At 43.4% G+C, this 15,493-nt stretch overlaps 1 protein-coding gene across 2 annotated transcripts in view; it reads left to right on the top strand.

Annotated features, from left to right (window-relative positions):
- Positions 1–25: 25 nt before the first annotated feature.
- The window catches only part of LOC120452925 (prolyl 4-hydroxylase subunit alpha-2-like), a 30,602-nt gene continuing 15,134 nt past the window's right edge, over positions 26–15,493 (top strand). For both annotated transcript variants that reach the window (XM_039637391.1, XM_039637389.1), the window contains exon 1: positions 26–132. The gene's annotated coding sequence lies outside the window, so the exon portion shown is untranslated. The remainder of the gene's footprint in view (positions 133–15,493) is intronic.

Raw genomic sequence — 15,493 nt, 5'->3', positions numbered from 1 at the left:
TCATCAGCAGCACATTGTGTCCTGGCGAACCGACCCGAAAGAGTCTCCAAGTATGAACCGAAATCCGGAGTCCTGGACCAAAGAGACGGAGGCGGAGACGATGGCCGCATGCCGATAATGTGCGGCCATAAGGTAATGAAAATTTTATCTGATTCTGGCAATAGTTGCACCCTTTCTGCTCTGGCCTTTGATTTGATTTCGAAGGAGCAAAGGGTTTGAAGGGAGCTAAGGCAGCTAAGGGTAGAGGATAGAGGATAGATGTCCCCGAGCCTCGCAAATGATACAATACTTTGTGGTCAGCATGTGTGTCCAAAAGGTACGAGTATTGGTCGCATTTGATTGAAATTTGAATTGCCAAACCCCCCTGTCGCACAAAAGGATTCGCATTTGAGTGGGTGTGTGCATACTTTTAGGGGCAATCGTTGAGTACGTGCTGCGGCGACAATAACAAAAACGAATCCGCAACTGAAACTGAAACTGAAACTGAAAATACGAAAATCCGAGATGCGCAGAAACGACAATAAGTCCGAGCACTATTTCATTTTAGATTTTAATCAATTCCGTTTGATGTGACACGTTTGTGGGCCGCTTTCAGTGCCCGTCCCCAAAATCTGCAACATATGCAGGCAATCCGCAACACTTGCCGCCTAATGAAGGTACAATCAATCCACTGTGGAACCCATCAAATCAGGATTGGCTTCATTATATCCATTATTGTTCATATTTCGCATTTGATAACATTTAGAACATTTCGTTTTACAGCGAAATAACTATTTGGGGGTAAATTGCTGTTCTATAAAGTTCAATGGTGTACATAATCGATTTTTATATTATCTTAATATATTTGTATATCTATAAAATAGAATCGTTAAGATTCTTGTCCTCCTGGGAACTCAATATACAGTTTGAAAGTATCGAAAGGCTTTGTAAATTTAATTTCGAGTTCATAGATCACACAGAATTATTTAGAGCCAGCTGAGTTCGCAATTTCGTTTGGGGCACAAAAAACACCAACTAAACAAATGTCAACCAATAACCAGGCAATTATCTGCACCATCATCCCCTGAAACCCAAGTAGATCCCATAAGAAAGCCCATAAATAACAACTAAACAAGCCAATTGAGCAGAAATCGACTCTTTTTCCATCGCCTCCCCCAAAAAGGAGCCTCAATAAATTCCGGGCACACACCTGCAACTTCCTAAGGACAAACGCTGCAATTATCGTAGCAGAGGTCCTGCCCGACGAGAGCAACAAATCCAATAAACTTCACAATCGAACAGCACATAAATATTAAACGATGATTGAGCTGCAACCCACACAGTCCGCCATCCACAGTCCGCAGGCAAACAAGTAAAAGCTTAGGGAAAAATTACAATTTATTGGACATTTCCGGTCAGTGACAAAAGTGGACAGTGCAAGATTTATGCCCTCGACGATTTGCTGGCCAGGGATTTATTGAAGGAAGTTAGCCCCAGCTAATACCTGATCACTTAAGGTTAAGTGGACACAAGCGGCCGCACTTAAAGCCACTTTAAGGACTCTTTTCTCTGTGGAAAGGACGAAAGGATGTGGCCAACTCGATTATTATGCAGGCACCTCAATTGCATTTTGCAGTTACTCAAATTTGCATATCATTCCACTCCGAAAACTAAACTAAAACTAAATAAATGCCAAAACAAACCGAAAACTTTCTCTGGGGGGCCGCATAGCTAACTTTATTATGAGATCAGGGGGACTGAGGTTGGGCTGGATATTACGTATCTGTGGCTCTCTGGCCATCGCTCAGAAAAAGTAAAGCGCTCTGATTCCGGATTCTATGCTGCCGACATGTGTCACTCTGCAGTCCAGCAGGCATAAAGATTTGCGGGCCTCCAGTTCTCCATCTCTTCACTTTCGGGAGTATGCGAAATTTGCATTTTCTAAAAACTCTTTGGCGAGTGTGAGGTGTAGCTGGTGGGAAAGGCTGAGCGCTTACAGCGAGAGAAAAGGCTTGGGTCTCAGATCGACAAAGTTCTATAAAAATAATAGCTTAATTGTGACACACAATTTTGCAGCAAGGTCACACTGGTAGTATACGAAATATAATGTAATTATTACGCGTTGGTCACACTGAGCGCTCTCTAATATTGTAACTTAATTAACTTTTCGCTCTGTGCAGAGTTAGTGTCCAGGACAGGCCAGTAGAAAAGCAAGAGTCCGGCGCAGAAAAGTGCCTTCCAGGATGGGTCCTGGTCTTCCATCATCGTCGCAGTCGCACTAATTCCTCAGCAGCAATTTATCAACAATAAACAGTTGCAGACATTTTGCTTAGTTTCAGCGCGTGTGTGGCAGTGTGTGGGAGTGTGTGTGAGTGTGTGAGTGTACGTCTGTGTGTGTGTGACGTGTCCTGTCCCAAACAGGGATGCATGAGAAAGTTTGACTCTCGAGTGCTGCGGGCAGGCTTTAAGTACCCGATGATTTAAAGGCCTCAACCCAAGACTCAGCGAAGTCCTGCGAAGTGGTGGGCTCTCCTTATTGAAATTCCTCGATTGATATCCGCGAATTTCTTTGTCACTTGTCGCTGGCTGCTGTGCGCTGTGCGTTTAGCTAATTCCGCAAATTGGCTAAATAATTTGCACATTGTTCGAAGGCCACGCACACGTAAAGTGGCTGTAATCCAATAAGCGGCATCAACAATTTTCGCGCTTGCATTTGCCATTTAATTCTATTGACGCCTAATTTGCTGCTTGTCAGCAGGAGTTGCTTCTTGGAAATAATATTTCTCTCCAGGCATTCATAATAATCGAACCTGTTTTTTCAGCCTCTTGATTGATTCGATTTTCCATTCTGGAGACGGGGAAATTGACACTGGGGTGGCGAAACATTAAGTGGATGGAAAGCTGGATGGCACACAAAACTCCTAATCATTTCGTTAGCCTATGCTAATGAGCATGTGTTGTCCTCGATATCCAGGTTTAACTAGCTATATCACGATGACTGGGCACTTTGCTGGCTTCTTCTAAAGGCGCCCGTCTGGCTTTTGAAATCAAAGAATTGTGAAACACCTTGAGCCTTGGCGCCAGTGGATCGCTTTTAATAAACTTGTCGCACAGTTAACTTTATTAAGATTAATGAGCATGTGCAATGGGGGGCATTGGAAAGTGTTCGTTCTACGGAGTCTGGTCGGTCGACCAACGGCACAATAATAAAAGCACATTTCACTAGCTTTAATGACGTCATTACGTGGCATTTACGTGCACCACCACCCACTGCGTCCATCAACCACCCAAAAGCGCCCACTATGTCTGGCCTTGTCTGCTACTGCGACTACTGTTGCTACTACTACTGCTGTTGCAGCAAAGTCAAGACGTTAATGTGTCCAATAATTTAATTTTAAGTACCTTGCAAAAAGAAATACGGCCACATTTTTACAGACAATTTCCTTTAATGGCCAGACAAACTGCAAGCAAGTCGAACCGGTGCTCCGCTTCGACAGGACCTGTTTTCCTGGCTTCTTGGCATGTCCTGATTGTCCTGTCGAAGTGGCAGGACAACCCGGTCTGGACTCCGGAGGTAATTGCATGGAAAAAGCGAAAGCCAAAGTTGTCCTGCAGTCGCCTTTGTGTAATTGAAAATTTAATATTTATTTCGCAGTTAGTAAATCAAAGTTTCAACGCAGTGGATAACACACTGCCATTACATATTCATCATACGCCCCGTAGGTCATAAAAAAAACGAAGCCAAAAAGCGCATGTGGAGAGTGGCGATAAATCAAGTCAACCTTTGCATGAGTTTCGCTTTCTTTCTCCGCAATTCTCTGTGCAGAACTCTCATGAGTCAGCGGAAAGTAATAAAGTTGAATCTGAAACCTAAGAGGATGGGCTCCACCAACGGGCTATTATCCCCCAATGTAACATGCTCATACATGGATTAGTGCTCAATGAAGTCGTGGATCCCTCTGCTCCCTGAAAATATGTTGTTAATATGTATTTTTATCCCAGTTTCGAGGTGTAAACAAGCTGGCAAAGGAGCCGGCGAGTGGAGAATAAATAAAAAAGCTGAGGCCGGACGAAAAACGAATAATTCACCGAGCATTTTAGCTGCAAAATCATAAATAACAACATGTAAATAGCTTTTATCTAACAGCTCTCGTCACAGCGGAAACGGCCAGAAAAACCTTACGGAAAAGCGCTCGAAAAAGTTGCACAAAAGCCAAAAAACATGGCAGGGGAATCCCCGGGGCTCAAAAAGAGTTCGAGTTCGAGTCCGGCACTTCAACTTGCTGCTGCAGCTCGCATCAATTAAACCTAAATTGTTGCAGTTGTTAACACGCAACAAAATTGTCTGCTGCACTGCAGCTAAAAAACTCAGCAAAAAAAAAAAACGATCAGAACCAACAATAAAAAACGAAAAGTGTCAGCAAAAAAAATCGAACTGTGTGCAGTTCATGTAATGGTGATTACTAACAAAGGGATACCCTGTAGTCTTAAAAATATCAATAGAGCTTGCCATATCAAAAGTAAAATTCAATAGGTAATACTTTCATTTATTGTTGTGTCACTTAAAATAGCTTTAAATTCACCATTTGGAATTTAGATTTATATTGTCAGAGTTATATGCCATTTTCCTCAACTACAGGGTGCTCACAATAAAAAGAACTTCGAAATTGGTAAAACGTCAAGTGTAAAATGGCATAGAACTGCATAAAGCCGCAGCTGGAAAAGTGGGAATGTGGAAAAGTGCGGTGGGGAAAGGCCGAAAATGTTTGAGTGTACTTCTGCAATGGGATTTATTCTATGCTGTCGCTTTTCTCGCTGCATCTCTCCGCAGGAGTGACCGAGTCCAGAGCAATTACACCGCTTGAAATATTGACAATTACTTAAATTTATCTTTTCTAAACGCGCCGGATGCACCTTTCGTTTGGCGGGTGGGGGGGAAAATGGCGGGGAAAAACGTTTGTCAATCAAGCGGCAGACAGGAGGCTTCACGCGTGATATATTTGAAGTGGCCACCAGCACCACCAGACTGCACCACTCCACTTCACGGCAGCAGCAGCCCCATCGAACCACCCATCCCACCACCTGATGCACTCGACTGTGTAATTTTTGCATATTCCAAGCGCCAAAATTCACGGCGTGGGGCATTCCACGTGGCTGCTCTCACCTGCGGATCGCCACGAATGAATGAACGAGCGAATGGATGAATGAATGTCTGAATGCTGCATGAGTATGCACGGGGAGAAATCATATGACAATCATCACAGCAATTTTATACGACTGTGATTTCATAGAAATTCTTTTTTGTTTTCATATTTATAGCGATGTATACAACATTTCCGCTTCGATTGCAGTTGCATTTCTTTCGGTGCAATTTGCTGGCTCTCAGTGGTTGGGCGCCATTTCATTGCGGTGGCAACGGCGGCTGTGAAATGGCCTGGAAATGATTTAATGCGGAAAGTGCGGTTGGGCCAGAATTTAAAATTTATTCCCGCCCGCCAGGTGAGCGGCTAGTGGCCAGTGGCCAGTGGCCAGTGAAAGTCTGAAAGCCTGAACGGAAAGTGCTGAAATAAATCACGCGTCTGGGGTATCGAAACTATTTGGAATACAAAGTGCGTTATTTCTGGACACGGCAACTAATTAACTTTAAGTTTGCTTCTGAATTTGCTGCTGCTGAATGTTCGCCTCACTATTTTTGGCATTTTGTTGTGTAATTAATCACTGTCTGCCCCGAGTGCAGCGTGCTAACAAATTAACACCAGGGGGGTGCGGGGTAAATAGGGGCCAGCAGGATGCAACAAGACACGGTAACAATGTTGTTGCAGCAGGCCAGCGGGTCTAGACTTCAAAAACTCATTTGGCCAGGAAAATTGCAAAATGCTAACTTTTTTCGGTTGTGCGTTGTTTGGCGTTCGGCGTTCGGCTTTTTGGGCATTTTTTGGCATTTCGAAAATGCATTTCTCATTTCTCATTTCTCATTTCATTTCCATTCGAGCCGCGTGCGAGTTACAAAAAGTCATTTGCCCGGCCAGCTAGCTCATTAAGGGAATCGCACTAAAACGTACCCGTTTTGACAGTCTATCTCCAAAAACAGCCAGGCGAAATCCGATGGGAGCAGGCAGCCAGCCAAAAGTATCTTTTGCCTTCTTTCAGCAGCTGCCGCTTTCGGGGACTACTTAAAATAGACATCAGGTTTCTTTGGCCCTGGAATAGGTATATTTGCTGTGGATGATGTGGAACTCCTTTGCCAGCGAATAAGTGTCTGCTGGCCATCGTCCATTGTCCATTGAAGAGGCAAACCACAGGTTAACCCCCCGCCCTAATCGTAATCCCAGAACCATCAGCCGCATCATCGTTTTCATTGTGTGGGCATTTTTATGAGCGTTTTCAATGCCTCAATGCGAAAAAAGCACAATAAAATCAATGAGGTGTGTCTGCGTCTGACTGCTGCACCTCAGTGTTCCTCCTCCACCTCCACCTCGGCCGCATCCACATCCACATCCATATCCACATCCGAAGCCTCGTCCATGGGGCTGGCAAACAATCGGGTATCTGATGGATACACAGACACAACAGCTAAACAATCAAGCGCAGGTTCAGGAGCTGAAGGGGCAGCAGTTGGACTGGGAATTCGGATTGGTGGTGGTAAGGAAGATGGAGCCACCTACAGTGCAATCAACGATGGGGGCTAAGCCATGATGAACCGCCCCCCTCATAAGGGGCAGCCTCAAACAGAGATACCCTCTATTGCAGATGAGGATATGTGCACAAACTTCAGTTATTCGATCCTTTTTACACTTTTTTCGTTCATACATTTCACATGTTTTAGAAGTAAATGGGTGCATAGCCCCTCCAATTGAAGCAAACTAAAATATCCTCAGTGTAGAAGGAAGTATCCTTTGATTTTTCTTATAGGGCATCAAGAGCTCCAACTTTTCCAGTAGCGCTCCCACAGTTGTTACCTATTCATGGGTTATTATTATTATCCTTGCACACTCAGCCACACACGCTTATGCACACACACACACACCCACACAGACGCACACAGACGCGGTCTAAGCTTGCGTAACACGTTATCCTCCTGCCCGCTTTGTTGAGCACTTTGCGAGCCGAACAAAGAATGTGCTTTATTGGCACTTTTTGCACAATTGCCGTGCCGCCCCCTCCACTTTCATTCCCCCCCTCTATACCCCCCTCTCCAGGAGCAGTAAATGAGCGTGGAAGAGTCGGGGAGGGGAAATCAGGATATTGGGGAGCCGCTGGTTAGGCCAACAAGGTAGTCGCAAGGAGCATTGGTACACAGAGAAAAAAGTATTTCAATATGATGATAGTCTCAAAAGCATCGCATTATAAGTGGCATGTAAAGCAATTTTAGTTTCGAAACTTCTAATTTTATGTGAATGAGGTATATTTATGTTCACAATTTGTAAGTATTGTAAGAATGTAACACACTACTGATAATTTTGTTCAGTACACCTACAACTTGGCCTCATCGTCTCCGCTTGTGTTGGCAACAGCCGGTTTTGATGTGTGCCACGCCCCGCTCAAACTTCCCCCACCGCCCACAGTTCCAGGACCTCAAGGGGAAAGGGGAGTACGATGAGGAGAAGCGAGAGCTGAGCAAAGGATAAACACATTCATGGTGTGCAATCGATTGGCATAATGCGAAGCATTTTATTAAGGTTATCAATCGGCTATGAATATAGGTATATATCCCGGAGGTGGCAGAGGTGGCAGAGGTGGCTGAGGTGTCTGTGGCGCTGGCGGTGTTTGTATTTGTGCGGAGCAAACAGCGACAGGATCTGCGGCGACGACGACGACGACGACAAAAGGACGAGCTTATCGCAAGTGACGCATAAAACGTTCCACGTTCGCCGTTATGAATTATGCGGAAATTATTAGAGAGCATTTAAGCGGAATTATTAATAAGAGGAGTTGGATGTGGCAGGGATGTGCGCTGCACTAGAAGGTGTCCTGTGCGTGACTTCTTAAAAGGATATTGATATGATATTAAGACGAGCTCCGGCGACATATGAAAACCATGTGGCTTGGTTATATAATTATAGAGGTTTCAGATTTAAGGCGACTAAAGCATTTGGTAGATGTACATATTCACCTCTGCTCATCCTTTAAAATGGTGCAACTTCTGGTGATTATGTAGTTTACAATGCCGAAAATCGAGCGGAAAGTGTGTGCTGCTATTCTACGGGGTGTTTTAAAAAGCTAATGGGAGTATTAGGCCAATAGAAAGTTAATATAAAGGGTGTATCAGTTTCTTTATATTTTTTTGCTAAACTAACGAGCTTAAAGTGATGTTTTTTATTTAGCATATATTACCGTTATTTAATACCCTACACAGCATTCAATATTCGTTATTCAGTCGTGCACCACACTCATTTGTTTTACCTTTGAGCGGTCGGAAAACCACCGAAAAACAAATTGCAGTTGGCCAATGCAATGAACAGCTCCATGTAGTCGCGGGAGGCGGGGGGCGTGGCCTGAGGTGGGTGGGCGGCGCAGTGAAAAATACAATCAAGTGCATTGGGCCGGAAAAGCTGCTAGGAAAAATAAATACATGTGCACGAAGAGAGAGAGTGTGTGTGTGTGTGTGCGAAAGCTTGGCAGCACACAATTGGATTAAAATTTACACGCTCCGACCAGGCGCAATTATCCCGGAAAATCGGTGGGAAAACAGGGTAACTTTGCGCGACTGCGTTAATGTGCTTAACAATAAAATGCAGCGCATTAATTGATAACGTAGAGCATTCGAATCGATGCAATTCAAAGGGATTCGAAGCGATGCAATTGGCGAACATGGTCGGTTCAATCAATTAAAAGCGCTGCCAGGGTGGCCACAACCTGAATTTGGTTAAGCATTTTGGCTAAGCAGAAGGCGGGGATAAGGATTCCCCCTAGACCGTTTCATGAGTTCCATAAATTGCAGTCAGCCAGCGACACTTGCCGCGAATTAAAAACACTTTTGCATATCATTTTGGATCGCGGCCAAATCGGCGGCGAGACGCAAAAAGCAGCGCAGAGAAATGCTCATTTAATTTGCCTTAATTTCGCTTTCGTTTTAGCCAAATGCAGCAGCGTCATTATCAATCCCTCAGCCCTCGGTCTCGTTCTCCTTCTCGGTAGAAAAAATCATTTCGCATTCGATCCATTAAAAAGCCATAAAGTTGCCCTCTTTCCTTATTGGAAAAATTGCATGTGGAAAGCCCAAGGGTCGCAGGTTCGCAGATTCGCGGCAAACAACAATTTATGATAACCATAAACCAGGTTTTCTAGATTCCTTTATGCGTGCCTTAAGGTAAAATATCAAGGAATTTATGCACAGGATATTGGCATAACCAACAATTTCGCCGCAGGCTTGTTACAAATTGTTGATTGGATTGTAAAAAATGGGAGGAAGGCTTTCATTAAACAAAGGTGAATTGATGTGTGCGTAATATTTACGATGGGAACATGATTAAATCAGGCAATCGCTTAAGCAGATAGATGAAACCTTGTTTAAATTTATGTTATCTCATTTATATTAAACCTAAAAAAACATAGGAGGGAACAATTTCATTGAATACCTTTCTACCTTTTCTAGTTTATGACCAACCAGTTTAGTTAACTTTCCTTAATGCTTTAAATGCTTTAATGAAATTACGTAATATGTGGATATTTATGGCCATTTTCCCAAGCCCCAAAGTATGCAGTGGGATTAAGTGGAACCGCCGCTTAGCGGTTGGTTTCGGGCAATTGAAAAGTGGCAAGGCAGCGATGGAAACCGATGGGAGAACGGCTAATAGAGCACACTGCCAATAGATAATAATAAATTATAATCATGGCGACATAATGCGAACAAATCTAGCCACTAGCGAGAGTCGTAAAAACTGCTTAAACCGATCGAATTGGCCTCCGATGGCGATTTGTGCCATCGCCTGGAATTCTATTTATTTATTCGCATGCAAACAAATTGATTCGCCCGCCGAAACTAAATCAAAGCCTGTGAAAACATAAAAGTCAGCACCCATTTTTCCACCCAAGACTTCGATTCGAAGTGAAATCCAACTTGCAGCACGCGATAAGTTGCAAAAAAAAAACGAGTTTTGTACATCGTAAACAACAACAAACGGGGCAACCCTTCTGTGAGTTTTCCCCAATGGACGGGGAAATTGCACGTAGTATTTCAGCATCAGGAAAGGCGAGAGAAAAGCGGGAGAAAAGCGGGTGAAAAGCGGGAGAAAGGCGGGAGAATTGTGCGCTCAGAACGGCTTATCCGGGGCAATGAAAATTTATACAAATTCGAAAAAAGTGACAACATTTTGCTTTTATTGGCCATTAAAACGACTTAGCGACTTGGCGGACTCCTCTGCTCCTTTCCGCATCGCAAGGAGATCGCGTGTGATTTGTACCTTGTCCTTCTCGCCCTTCCCCTTTTCCACCGATTATCCTTTCCCACTTTGCATATGGGAGTCCTGGCAGCGGGGAGTGCAGGATGGTAGGTGATGACCAGACATAAGCGCAGTTTACGATGCCAGGAATTGAAGGAATGGCCCAGGCAAATTGAAAGCACCACATGTGTGCGATTCTGATAAAGTTCGGCAATCAATTGAATTCACTGCGTGCCAAAAATTTAATGAGACTATTAGTATGCAAAAAAAATATCATTATAGAATGTTCATACATTTTTGATAAGCCTTTAATATAGCTTCTCTCCCCCCTGTTTAAATCTCTTAGATAGTTTTTTTTTAAATTTAATTTAGCTTCTTATGCAGTTTTCAATCTTCTGGATTTTTTCCCTATTAATCTTTTGAAGCCCCATTACTAATATCGATGTCCTCCTCCATCTGCTGCCTCGGAACAATTTCTCCTGGCACATTAAGCAATTTTCAGCGTTTAAGACAATGCCATCGAAGGTGTTTTCCGGCTGTGCCGAGCAGAAACAAATGAAGCAAGCTGCTGGGAAATTGCTTATCGGCAGGAAAATGTTGCCGCAGCCGCCGAGCGAATTTATTGAGTGGAAAATGCTGCAAGGGAAAAGCAGCAGGAGCAGCGGGCAAAGTGAAAGTGAAACTCAAACTGCGGCGTCAAATCCATTAACCTGATATTTACTTTTCCACACGCACACACACACTCTGCCGCAGTGAAAGTGTTTTTCCCCCCCGCACCCGCACTTTTCCACAAGGCCCATTTCCTGTTGTTGTTTTTCTGGTTGGATTTTGGGGCTGGTGTGGGCGAAACATGATATTTTTACGTTTAGTTTGCAAAATTGAATAACACGTAAATGTGTTTAGCACGGAGAGGGAAACTCGTGGGCGAAAAGGGCAGTAAATTAGGCCCACGCACAGGCACAGCATCGGAGATTGTAGTTGAGGTAAATTACTTACATAACATTAACACAGCCACTGAAAGGAGCGAAGGACGCAGGACCTCAGGGAAAGGAGCCTATAAAGCGCAGCTGTTGGGAGCATTGGATATTTTGGCAGCTTTATTATCTGGGAAAAAGTTTGATGCTATTTCCTAATTTAAGATAACTCAAACGATGAAGATATTCTTAAAGAGAAAGAGATGAAGATATTCTTGATATAAATGAGTTTAAATTAAAAAGAATACCCTGTGAATACAAAATGTATAAATTTGTTCACCATTTCTCAAGGTCTGTCTCTGACCTTCCTTTAATTTATTATTTATGTTTATAAAACTGACAATTTTTCCAGAAAAGCGAAAAATGTTCCGTCTGCTGAACTTGTAAAGTATCCTTTACCCTTTAAAGCCAGCGCACTGCGAATGCCTCCCCAAAAAAAAAAAATCAAATTAGGAACCCGTACAAATTTCGACAAATTTACGAAATAGGACAGCAGTCAGCCAAATGGCAGGCCAAAAAAATTACCTTTGCCTAGAAATGTAACCCCGTTTTTTCGCCTTTTTCCGTGTTCTCGTTTTTTTGTGTTCGAGCGGGAAAAGCAATTAGACGCACTTTTTGATGGACACGCGTTCAATCATTCGGCCGGCTGTCAAGTCGATGGATGCAGCAACGTGCCGGGAATGGGAAAATCGTGAAATCGTTCGTCGAGCGGGGAAAAAGGAGTAAAACTCATTACGGGAAAAGAGCGGAAAAGGTGCGCGAAATGTGGCTATTTTTCAAGTATTAAGTATTCAAGTATTGAAGTGAGCCAACGCAATAAGCACATAAATAATGCTCGGTTGTCGGGCAAAACGGAAGACTTTCGGGCATCAAAGAAGCACTTGTCGCCAGCGAAAGGGCGGCTAATTGTATCAAATGGCTCATCAATAGTTCAAAGACATCGCCATTAACGAAAGGCAGCAGCTGAGACACAGGTCGAGTTGTACTTTTTATGGCCAAGAAACTTGCGCTCAAGTGCCTTCCGTTTGTCATAAAAACTTGCCAGCTCCCCTGACAGCATATGAATCACAGCAATTGGCAGCATTTAATAGCGAAACTTTTCCCATCGATGTGGCGACAAATGACAAAGATACTTTGTGTCATTCCATTTTGAAATCGAATCGAATGTGGTGTGCACTCTATGTTTATATATACAAGTATATCGAAGCCTGCGGTTCGACGGCTTCAACGGCCGCATGGCGACTAAAAGGCCAGAGAAAATTTGCCATCATCCGGCGAATCAGCCAAGAGAATGTGTAACAGAGGCCAAACAGCAGCTGTTAGTGGAGCAGCATTTCCCCTTACGATATTGGGGAAAACGGAAAATCACAACGTAAGAAGGCATTTTCCTTTTGGTTATCCACGGAATCATCTCGCCATTTTGCACTATTTATTAACTTTTGCAAATACGCTTCAACTATATTTTCGGCTCCACTTTTTATAGTCAACTGCGCCATGAGTTATTGGACCCTAAATCACTTATTTATTTATGGCCAGCCCATTTAATGTTGTTAACCTTTGGCCTGTTCGTTTTCGGTTTTCGGTTTTCCATTCGATATTAGATATTTATGCGGCCCAAAAACAACATTAACATTCGCTCGGTAATTGTATGAATCATTTTCGCTCGGCGTAAACATTTTCCACACATTTACGAGGCGCAATGTGCAAAATATAATAATAATAATAATATGTTTCGTTCGATATTAGCCACGAATGATAAATAACCGCATAAATTGCCCCCTCCCCCCCTTGAATATACCATATAGCATACGTTTTGGCCGGGCCATTGTATTAATTTGTCATAAAATTATACAACCCCTACGGCGCTGAAGATGGCGTCTCGTAAAAATGTTTTCGTTTTTTGCGCACCCAAAAAAATATATAAAAGTGTTTATCAATATGGGTTCAATAAATTCTGCTCCCTGGATGCCAGGATCCTTGAATCCTTGGGTGGAGTGCCACCTGATGTGGAATTCGAAATCAATTGACTTGTTCTATGTGTTTCAATAAGATCTAGGTATGACCTCTTTATTACCAAAACAAATAGATGGACTGAACCTTGTAAGCATATGCAGAGTATAAAGATCTGCATAATACTCAGTATTTTAGTGATCTCAGTATAATGTCTAAATTTAGGGGCCAGACGGAAGCTGGCGAACTACAAAGTATCAGCTAACCTATATTCCATGTGCGAAGTGCGCTTCTCGCATTTGTCAGCAGCTAATTAAAAGCGAATTTCCAATGCATAACTTCCACGGCAGCGGATCTGCATGTGAAGCTATAAACCAGGGCTAATTTGGTTGCGGTTTGCCGCCGCTTTTCCCCACTTTCCCCATTTTCCCCATTTCCACATCGTTTTTTATGGCCAGAACACAACAAAGTTGTCTTAGGGAAGGGGGTTGGTTGCATCAGGGAGGCTGGGGCCTCGTAAAGTCAGATGACATTAATCCGCGCATAAAACTCAGCAGCAATAGGATTCATTTGCCAACAATGTTGTGTCCTATTACCTTGATACGCTCACTCGCTCGCCTGTCAGCATGTCAAATTAGAATCAGGCGATTTGTCAAGTATCAAATATTATTCAATTATTATGGGTGGGAGCAGAGTACACATAATACATAATACACACACACAATGCCCCATGTAAACCAAGCACAATGGCATGCAAATAACTTTGTCAGGACAAACGCTCACTGGGGAGCAATTCGTTATTGTGTGCCCCCAAACCCCCAAACCCCAAAAACTCAAAACTCACCTATATTAAAAAAAAAAAAAAGAGGAAAAACCTCCCTGCGGCATGTTATAAAATTCAAAACCAGTCTGCAAAAGTAGTGGGTATGAAAGGTATGAAATGGCAAACTCACTTGTTTATAACTCCAGCACAGCAAATCTGACAACTCCAAAGGGAGCTTGCTTGGTGGTTAAAAAAAAAAAAAAAACCGAAAATTTAGAGAAGAAGGAGCTCTACTTTTAAATTGGCGCAGCAGCGCAAATAAAGCAATTTGTATTCAAAATATGAAAGCAAAGGAAGCGACAAACTGACACAGTATACTACTATACACTCCACCCGCGTTTTCCACCCCTCGCCGAAATAATTTGTTCTTTAAAGAAAATTCCCCTGACTGCGACTGGCGCCAGTGCAAAAATTGCGTTTGATACGATTTGGCGATTGGCAGCGAGCAAGAATCCGGAAAAAGTGCACGCACTAAAACTTGATGGCAGCCAAATTACGCATACGCAGCGTGGTCGCAGTGCAAGCGGGGGGAAGATCTATAAGTAATTAATGCGGTTAGTCGATGGTAATAAAAAATAAAGTTAAAATAAGAATATTAGAATGAGACTCAAGTGTGGAACGGGTATATGAATTATAAAGGAAACTAAAGCAGAATAGGGAACAATGCGCTTAAAGTTGCACTCTAATATATGCACCAAAAGTCAGTGATATTAATTTCGCCATCAGTCCCAATTTCTCTCAGTGCTTCGCTGACAGCTCGGGGTAAATTAACATAATTAAGCCCGTTGGCTGCGCTTGTTTTTGTGGCTCATTAGCAGGCAAATTAACGCCGCCATTGTCGTCCTGGAGTCGATGTCTTGTGCAGGTGCTGGAAAGTATGCTACACTGTGCGCCATAAATTAGCGACTGTCTCCGCTCCGCACCCCCTTTACACCACCCCCCCTTTCCCGGGGAACGTGCGTGTGTGTGTGTGTGTAATTACCGCACAATTTGCGGTGCATAATATATTTTGGTTGATTTGTGACTCAATTAGAGGCGCACGGTTTGGAGCTCTCAACAGGATTTGCACTGCAAAGCCCGGCGGCTCTCAAGTGGCTTTGTTGGTCAGCCGGCGAACAGGACAATGCATCCTGCAGCCCGTGTGCAAGTGCAAGTGTGTATGTGTGTGAGAGAGACTATCTGTGTGCGTGGGCTGGTCTGGGCTAATTAAAGCGGTTAGCCCAAAATGCCACATAATGAGGCGCACAAGTGCTGCCAAACACCGTTGAACATTGCCAGTCATTTGTCAACAGATGTGAGCACACAGACACTCAGTGAGAGGCTGTTGAAAGCCCCTAATTTGCTGTGAAGTGGCTTAAAACTCGGCCTTGAATCGCCCAAGAGTG

Source organism: Drosophila santomea, chromosome 3R (genome assembly GCF_016746245.2).
Source record: "Drosophila santomea strain STO CAGO 1482 chromosome 3R, Prin_Dsan_1.1, whole genome shotgun sequence".
In the NCBI taxonomy this organism is placed as follows: domain Eukaryota; kingdom Metazoa; phylum Arthropoda; class Insecta; order Diptera; family Drosophilidae; genus Drosophila; species Drosophila santomea.
This window is presented reverse-complemented; position numbering and strand designations above follow the sequence as displayed.